Consider the following 10,121-nt stretch of genomic DNA (forward strand, 5'->3'; position numbering starts at 1 on the left):
TGACATGTTTCACGTTTGATAACATTGGCTTTTTTTCCAAAAGGAACATTCAACATCTTAGGAAATATTTGCCTATTTTCTTCCTTGATTTCTCAGATCAAAATCTCTCATATCTGACTGTCAAATATGTAGAAACAAAAGTGGAGTTTTCATGGTGGGTTCAGTCAAAAAGAAAGTTAATGTGCTAAGTCAAGCAATAACCAGTCCCCTAAATCTTGTTTAAAAACTGTGCACTTTACTTCAGTTTTGTATGGATTAAAATATAAACTACACTGCGTTAATGAGTTGGATTGAGAGGTGCTGATAGGCCGATTGTATAACCTTTAGAAAGAGCAAAGATCGCTGTGTTTTTGGTCTTTGCTAAGCTAGGCTAAGCTAGGCTAGTTTACCTGGCTGCTGCTTCATTTTACTGAACAGACACGAGACTGGTTTCAATATTCTCCTCTTAATCTTTGTTTAAATAAGTGAATACGCATATTTCATAACATATTTGACTGTTGCTTGAACATTTCAGTATCTTAGTTTGTTTTTATGATTGAAAAAAAGGTTTAATTTAAATCCAGCAATACATTTGGTTTTGTTACAAACACTAAGGTATCATATCGGCAATACTGCAGCAATTGAAGCAGCTCAACTGAGGTGAAATGATAACCGATTGAGCTACAGAAACCTTTAAAAAACATCTCGCTCTGCTTCTCCTGAAACATGATGCTCGGCCCAATGATAATCCTTTCGTCACCATGGCAACAGCCCTGGCTCAGTCGCCCCTCTCTGCCCTCACGGTCCGATCCTGTGCAGGTTCGATATGATCATCAATGAGAGAAACTGTATCATGTGGGATTATATCTCAGAAAAACAGAGACAGTGTGTGACAAGCTCACAGCTGCTCGCTCCAAACAACTCACAGGATGTTTTTTAAAAGCCGCATGTCGCCCTAAAACCAAACGTCCGCTTTCTGTCAGCTATAAAAATGGCCAAAGAGAAAGAGACAAATAAAAAGAGAGAGTGGTGTCAAATTATTCAGCTGTGCTTGCCAAATATGTCTGGATGCTGTCAGTGATGCTAAAACACTCTTTTACTGCAGTAATAAAGCTGAATGGCGAACAGCTATTTTTGATTTTAACATTTAAACGCATCACAGTCAGCATGACATTTTAAAGAGCGACCAGTCTGCTTCCTGCGCCGATAGCCTGAGGGAAGACACAAGCTCTCCACGAGTGTGTGTGTGTGGTGTGTGTGTGTGTGTGTGTGTGTGTGTGTGTGTGTGTGTGTGTGTGTGTGTGTGTGTGTGTGTGTGTGTATCAATGACGTGGATTAGGTACACTCCATTTAGTCCCAAGAATGCAGCCAATAGGCCAAACACATCTCCCACAAGGACGAGCCTCGGGGCACGTTTCAGAAAAACAGGGTGGGACCGAAGGTAGACACACACACACACACATTCCATGTATACATCACTTCAGGGGACATTACATTGACTTACATGCATTTCCTGGAGACTTATCCTAACCTTAACCAACACATGCCTAACCCTAACCCTAAACCTAACCAAGTCTTCACCCTAAAAGTAATGATTCCCCTCATGGGGACCTCCAATTTGTCCCCATAAGGGAGGCGAGTCCCCACACGTGACTGTAAACAGATTTAGGTCCCCACAAGTATAGTAATGCTAGGCCACACACACACACACACACACACGCCCTGGCAGTTATAACCATATCTTCTCAGCCATTCACATCAATTTATACACACAGCTCTATCATGTGAATTTTCACACACATGACCACGCGCTGATGAATAATACAAAGGACATGCGTGTGAATCCGTGGTGCTAAAAGAGAAGATGATAACATCCTCATCAATAAATAAAGTATGCATGTAATGGAGAGGAAGTCCGCTCCACCGTGAGGATCCTCGCAGTGAACGGGCACACTTTGATCATGTGGAACAAGCTGCATGAAGAAAGAGGAAGTCTGCTAGTAAAGGTGATCAAATGCAAGAAAAACTGATTATAATGTGTATTTTCTGCAACACACATCTCCTATTTCAGTCCAAAGTCACATTAATACTCAGATTTGAGCGGCAGAAAAGCAAAAAAGTGACGAATAACCATATCAACTTGGATATTTTCCTGTATTCTGTTGTCACTACCTGAGAGGATTTCCTTACCGTACTAAAGGAGAGTTGAGTTGACAAAGGGACCCGGAGCTCTCTGCTTCCTTTAAAGAAAACCACAAACTCTGGCCACCATCCACACACACACACACACACACACACAGTTAAAAACAGCCACAGAGTGTGTCACAATGTGCTGCAGCAACAGCTAGTGATGACAATGTGATGTAACTTCAAATCAACAACAGACAAATGCATCAGGCCCAGATTTATGGTAGCACATCTTAGAAAAGGAGAATTATTGTTTCAACTGTGTTTTCATCAAAACTACATTTCCTTTACAACCATCTTTCTTTGTGTCCATATTCTGTTCAGTTTTGGAGCATATCCCAGCGTGTGCAATTCGTAAATACCTCCTTTGTTTTGATGACGCAGCATCAATGCTTTGATAGGCATCTTTAAGGCTGTTTTTGCAAGATCAACAGAGACACATTATGAAACAGGAAGATTCAACATATTGCATGAAATCTGAGTTAGAAAAGCAAAAATGCAATAAGCATAAAGTGTGTTTATCACAGTATCTGTAGCCTCCATAATCATAGCATTTAAAATGTATAGAAAGGATATAATGATCCTCCCCTTATGTACATCTTCTAAAGGGCCAGTTCAATAGAGTGACGCATCCTAAAACCCGGAAGTAAGCTGCGCATGGGTTCCTTCGACAAAAAAGCAATGCAATTTCTCCATAGGATGTTGGAAAATAGCTGGAATAAGGTCTGCGGTTGACACACATTTAAGAGACTGATCACGTTTTGTTCAGTCGGTTAGATTTATGATTCGAAAGACTGCGCAATGTGTTGGACCAACCACAGACCTTATTTCCAGCTATTTTCCAAAATCCTATGGATAAATTGCATTGCTTTTTTGTCGAAGGAACCCATGCGCTTTGAGTTTGTGTTGCTGTTGAATAGAATCCAGCTGCATTATATTGAAAGGTGTTTTTCTATTGTTTGTTTACAACATGTATATCAATGGGGGCAGGCTAAACAAAAGAAACGCCTCTGACAAAAACTGAACAGTATGACCTTCATGAAGGTTTGATTTAACGTCAGGATTATTATATTGAAAGCAAAACTGTTTTATATTTACCAAATAAGCTTGTCCCTTACCCCCATTTGTTATCATTAACTGTGGACTATGTTCATATGCTCTATTTCCTTTCTGTATCTTATTCATTTGTCGGTGGAACGACCCACGTGGATCATTAAAATATTATCTTACACAGACACACACCGACACGTGTCCAACACATTGCGCAGAACTGGCAACACACACACACACAGATCTTGAAAACAAAAGGCACATCTAATCACACACACGGTCCACAAGGCAATCTAGACATGTAGTGCAGACGACGTCTCCCCTCCCCCTTCCAGCCACCAAATCCACTTAGAGGCCAGTGTGTGTGTGTGTGTGTGTGTGTGTGTGTGTGTGTGTGTGTGTGTGTGTGTGTGTGTGTGTGTGTGTGTGTGTGTGTGTTGATTGTTTTCTCTCTGGCAGCTGCCCTGCCTCCCTCCTCTGTCTCGATCACCTAATCAAGCGGCAGTCAGGCAGAGTTGGATTGAAGGTGGGAGATTTAAATTTCCTTCAGTAATCATCACTGAATCCACCGGATCTTATACACGAGGGTAATAAATACTGGAACTGAAGTAAGGGTCCAATAGATTTCCATGTAAATAAAAGGGTCATTTCTCGCTAAAAAAGAAAGATCATAAGACGTTAAATACAAAAGGTCACCCTAATGTTTGAGCGCGAAGAGGAACATTCATCTTTGATGCTTGAGACGTTTCTGTTTTGCTCGTAAGACCTCGTGTTTTCTCAGAAGACCAAAGGTGGGAAACCTCATCTGCAAACAGGAAGTCTGGTATAGTATCGCTTGAGGGTTTCACAATTTCTCTTTCTCTCTTCTTTTTTGTTTATGACGTTGCGTTGACACAAATCTATTTCCAATTATTGTCAAGTGTGGGGGCATCACAGCGCGGAGGCAAATCAGCTTAAAAGGCCAAGATGCCATCTCATTTTCACAAACCAATATATGCACTGATGAGATTGTGTTCAAATTAAGCACACACACACACACACACACACACACACACACACACACACACACACGAAGAAGAAAATCCTCTCTCACCTGACAACAGAGGATTTACGCATTTTCTTTGTCTGTTGATCCACTATTTATTATCGAACTCATCATTTGGCACAATTTGCACGATGGTTATTTCTGTAACCCTGTCCTTTAGTTCACTGAGCTACCTCATCGATTACTGCCGCTTCAGACCTGGTGTGTGTGTGTGGCCTAGCATTACTATACTTGTGGGGACCTAAATCTGTTTACACAGTCACGTGTGGGGACTCGCCTCCCTTATGGGGACAAAATGGAGGTCCCCATGAGGGGAATCATTAATTTTAGGGTGAAGACTTGGTTAGGTTTAGGATTAGGTTAAGGGTAAGGGTTAGGCATGTGTTGGTTATGGTTAAGGTTGTAATTTCGTTGTACCTGTACAATGACAAATAAAGATCTATCTATCAGGTTAGGATAAGTCTCCAGGAAATGCATGCAAGTCAATGTAATGTCCCCTGAAGTGATGTATACATGGTGTGTGTGTGTGTGTGTGTGTGTGTGTGTGTGTGTGTGTGTGTGTGTGTGTGTGTGTGTGTGTGTGTGTGTGTGTGTGTGTGTGTGTGTGTGTGTGTGTGTGTGTGTGTGTGTGTGTGTGTGTGTGTGTGTGTGTGTGTGTGTGTGTGTGTGTGTGGTTTGTTTGTAGAGCATTTCATGACTCAAAGACCCTTCATTCACACCCCCCCCAGCCGCAGCGGGCCATGCTTTCACACCTCGCCCTACTAAATTAAAACCTGCTATGCTCACCTTGAACTGCAACTATTAAAACACACACTCTCTCACACACACACACACACACAAATATACCCATACACACAGTTTCTGCTGAGAATGTTCAGCACCGTGACAACAGCCAACCACATTACAGCTCCTCTGAAACGACCAGCCAATCGCCTGCCTCCCTTCGTTTGTCACCGACCAATGAGAGTGCTCGCGTGCACGGCTCGTTTTACATGAGCAGCTTTCATCATTGTTCCAGAGGAGATGTCGTGGTGCTGCTGCTCACAGGAGACAGAGAGCTTTTCATTAACACAACAGCTGTAAGAGTCCCTGACGGACGTTATGAACATTAAGGTCTGCAGCGCCTCATTCATCGTCTCTACTGCACATCCTGTACTGCTCTTTGATATCAGGTGTTATTGTTGCATCAGTGTGTGTTTGTTTACATATCTTGCATTTCAAATGTTTTGTTTTCTTATATCCAGATACATACAACGACCAATCTGTTTAACTAAAAGTGATAGTCTTTATCGATTAATCTGCCAATTATTTAACATAAGCAGATGTTTTGTGATGTTCAACCAACAGTCTTAAAACTAACAGACGACCAAGAGAATCCGAAAATGTTCACATTTAAGAAACTGAAACAAGTATATGTAGTCCTTTTTACAATACATAACCAACTAATCTGTTCAGCTCTATTGCTTTGAATTATGGGAAAAATAAGTATCTACAGAAGCTACCTACCTAAAAGATGTTCTCAAGTAATATAGCATCTATTAATATTACAGTAAGATTAACCTTCCATTTGTAGAAAAAGCCAGACATCATTCAGAAATCAATAAAAACAGCAAATTGAAAATGTCACTTTTCTCCCAGAATATTAGGAGACACGGTAAAGCAACACACCTAAAGAACTCAAAGTATTAGATTTGACTAAATGTAGTATAACATGAAATGATGGAGAATCCTTGTTAGAGCCAGTACTTTGATTTTATAAGAAACGCCACTTAATTGTGACGTCTGTAGTCAACGCACTATAAAGGACTACATTTCCCACGGCGCCTGTGCTAAAGCCACAGTGATGGGCAACCTGTTGAGAGACGCCGTCGAGGAACAGTTTTTAACCGTACACGTACATACAAACCGTACAAGTACTCTTTAAGTTACGAAGTTATAAGCATTATCAAGAAAGAAAGAATACCTAAGTTGTTTGTTATTTTATTTGAGTTTTGCCTATTTCTTTTGAATATTGTAAAGGCCTATTTTCTTTGTTGCATGTGTAAAAGTTTGTTATTTTATTTTGAGCAAACACATTGCAACATCATCTAAACCATCGGAGGCCAAGCAACTCTTCAAACTGTGAGTAATTTAAAGGAAAGAAACGAGTTAGAACTGTCTGTTTAAGGCGTCTAGTGGCTTGATGGAAAGACAAGGAAGGAAGCCACAACAATCCTTCTTACCTGAAGCTGCTTCTGAGGTCATAATTGTTAGATAAACAGCTCTGAAGAAGCACCAGTGACCCTTATGGTTTCTAGCTGATGATATGAGAGGAAGAGAGAGAGTGGCTCCTAGCAACCGCTGCCTGTCAGGAGGCTTTAAGAGGTGTGTTCCCAGGACAGACCCGAATGAATCAATGAATGCATTCATCAATGAATGGATGAATGATCTGTAGAAGAAGAAAAATAAAGGAAGAAGGGCGACGCTTTGAATCCCTGCAGGGAAGGTGTGTGAACTAGGGCTGCTCAATTACGGCAAAAATCATAATCTTGATTATTTGGGTCAATAATTGATATCACGATTATCCATTTACTTTGAAAACACCCATTTATTGAAAAAAAATTTAACAGTATGTTTTTAACAGTTGATTACCCTGAACCCTGAAGCTCTGAATTGTTTTATTTACAGATAAAGACGACGCAAACATAAAGGAAGAGCCTGAAAAAAGGTGTCATGATACTTTGTTTTTATGTTTTCTTTTGTTATGAGGAGTGTCTATGGCAGGGGTGTCAAACTCAATTTCATCGCGGGCCACATTAGAATTATGGTTGCACTCAAAGGGCCGGTGGTAACTTTAAGATGATATAATAAAAATACATAATAAATATAAAATAATGTATTATTTTACAATATTTCCTCTGCATTGAATTATTATCGGATAGGGTAATAAATTAATAATTAACTATGTCTGAAAGCAGAAGTCTAGGGAAAATAATTGCAATTGCGCATGTCACACAATGAGATGCATTGTGGGACATGTAGTTTATGGGCAACGTTCTCCTGTAAAGCGGCACGTAACTTTAAAATAAACTTAAATAAATTATATTCTTTGCAAGCTCTTGTGGGCCACATAAAATGAAGTGGCGGGCCGGATTTGGCCCCCGGGCCTTGAGTTTGACAACCCTGGTCTATGGAGAGGAATAATCTCTTACAATGTCAAATGTGAAGATTATAATTAAGATCATTTAATTTCCAATCAAAATCACTCAAAGCTGACTCTCCAGTTTTCTTTTTGTCCAAATAACCGTCCCTAAAACCAAAATAGGAAATAGAAAAAAGCAGCAAATTCTGGAATATATTAACACCTAATTATAACTAAATCAGGAATAGGAGCCAGAAAAACGTAAAGTCATCAAACATGGCTACCGAGGGTCTATATGTTGTGTTTATGGAGCCCAACAAGGAAGACAGCTTCAATATAACGATGATCCTCAGCAATAAAGAAAGATTCTGACCTCATAAAAACCACATGTTAAATTGAACCTGCACATTTAACTGAGGGGAGATAAAAGTGGGTTATTTTCAACTTAGCCAAATCTTATTCTGAGAGGTATAACCAAGTGAAGCGTCCTGCTATCGAACAGAATCTATAAACCACAAATAATATTGTCATCTTTACAGGACTGTGAGAAAAACATGAGTAATAAGACGGATGAAAGTCAGATCCTGTACCTGCAGTGTCCGATCTACACGTCATGTGACTTTGAGAACCTTCCGCTCCTACCTGCTATATCCGTATCGTGGCGTCCTAGTTTAGAGTCGAGCAGCGAAGTAGGACAGACTGCAGGATGGAGCCGCTTTCAGACAACCTTGGCCGAATGACTAAGCTTTTAGTGCCAGGAAAACAGAAACAGGAGGAGGGAGAAATGGAAAGAGGAGAGATCTGAACAAAAGGGAGAGGTAGACGCACTGAAAGCTGAATATAAAAATGCATCGGTGTTATGAGAATGCATTTATAAAAGGTGTCAATTACAACTACAGTGAGATTTGAATACCAAAGTCATGCATTTTTGAGCCTCACTGTGAGGTAAATAATCATGTTTGAGTTTATGTGAGTGCCATACAAGGACTGAAATGAGAGCTGCAACTAAGGATTGTGTTTTTGAGAATACTTTCTCAGTTAATCATGTCTATAAAATGTGAAAGAATGTGAAAGATGTCCTATAAAGCCCGAGGTGACGCGTTTGAATGTCTCATTTCAAACAACAAACCAAAGAGACTCTCTGTTTACTACCATATAAAACTGAAAAGAACAGAAAATTCTCACAACTTGTACAAGTTATATTATGATTCCTTTTTACTCTGAAACATCTGTCCAGAGGCTACATATGGAGAATAGCCTCTTAGCTAACTCTGGCGCTTCTTCAGCAATGTGTTTGATATATTTGTATTAATCCCTCTTGAATAAATAAGAAGGCTGGAATGAGTTCATGTTTTTGCTGTAGGAAATGAAATAATCTGTAGAAAATGTGCTAAAATAAGACTTTAAACAAGAAATATCTGATCAAAGAACATTTTTTATGACAATGTGGGGACACTTTTAGTCAGAACTCAAATCTTTAAGGGTGTATGCACAGTTGCAGCTTCAGATAAATAGACGTGTTAAGGTATCAGACCTTCGTTTGGTGCAACTTAATCAATCCAGGAGCCACACCCCAGTCCTCTGGTCTCAGACTGCTTTGTTCTGGCCACTTCTCTCTCTCTCCCTCCCTGTCTCACACACTGCCAAAGTCACATTGCAACACAAAGCAGGGGCAGACAGCAGGTCACACGCTCGTCCTGCCTGCCTGTTGTTTCGTGCATATATTCAAATTCCTCTCGTGTGTCTATGCTCTCCAGCAGGACGTCATTTGGCTACAACCTGCAGCCAATCCACATCGACTGAAACCAGACGCTGCACAGACGGCACAAATATGAAACAGGCACTTATTAAAGACAGCAATTTAGCTTTCAGGGGGAGTGACATGAGCGCGGAATAACGCAGAGTCTGCAGGCACGCTGTCAGAAATGTTTAAAAGCTGACACACACACATGTGAGATGTGACATTATTGTTGCCTCCGAACCCCAAAATGACACGGTGCTAATTGCAGAGGGGCGAGAGATTTTCATACTACTGATTTACTGTCTTTTTTCACAAGCTGGCTGGCTTTAGAGGAGAGTGGCTGGCTGAGCTAGATCTGTCAATCTGCTGGCAACAGCGTGAGACAAACAATGCAACATCAGCACCAGCAGCAGAGCTCAAACACACGCCATAAGGGGACGTTCAAGGTACTAGCTTTTGGGCTGGTTCCTGACTGTTTTCCATCATGATTTCCATACATATGTGAAACAGATTGGAGCTTTACTACGTCTCCTTTTGGAATAAATAGGATTCAAGATTCAAAGGTTTTATTGTCATATGCACAAAGCTACAGTGTAGAAATGGTAATGAAATTCTTCTGACCTGAGCTACTGGGACTACAGATGAAAAATAGCCTCTTGGCTAACTCTGGCACATTTACAGAAATGTTAATTAATGTGCACTGTCTCTGTTAAATAAATGAATAAATAACAAATACTGCAACAATGAAACATATATAATAAAATACAAAACTAAATAAAGAGTGCAAAACGTCTTTATACATGTCAATAGAATATGGGATATGTACAAGAACATGAAATATTGTAAATTAAGACTAAATTAAATACGGGTAATTGCGGAAGTCTTTTCCGTGTAATTTGTGAATCACATCCTCTGATCCTCAAACCGCCGTCCATGGCTTGGCTCCCGGCTAAACTCAGAATAAAAAACCGCATCCCGAGTTGGTAAACAAATGATTA

The 10,121-nt window shown here is 40.2% G+C and overlaps 1 protein-coding gene across 1 annotated transcript in view; it reads right to left on the reverse strand.

Annotated features, from left to right (window-relative positions):
* LOC117559360 (unconventional myosin-IXAa-like) overlaps window positions 1-2,229 on the reverse strand; it is a 150,964-nt gene extending 148,735 nt beyond the window's left edge. Inside the window, 1 exon segment of the mRNA XM_034236088.1 lies at window positions 2,170-2,229. The gene's annotated coding sequence lies outside the window, so the exon portion shown is untranslated.
* Window positions 2,230-10,121: the final 7,892 nt, after the last annotated feature.

The sequence above is a fragment of the Gymnodraco acuticeps genome, unplaced genomic scaffold (genome assembly GCF_902827175.1).
Source record: "Gymnodraco acuticeps unplaced genomic scaffold, fGymAcu1.1, whole genome shotgun sequence".
In the NCBI taxonomy this organism is placed as follows: Eukaryota; Metazoa; Chordata; class Actinopteri; order Perciformes; family Bathydraconidae; genus Gymnodraco; species Gymnodraco acuticeps.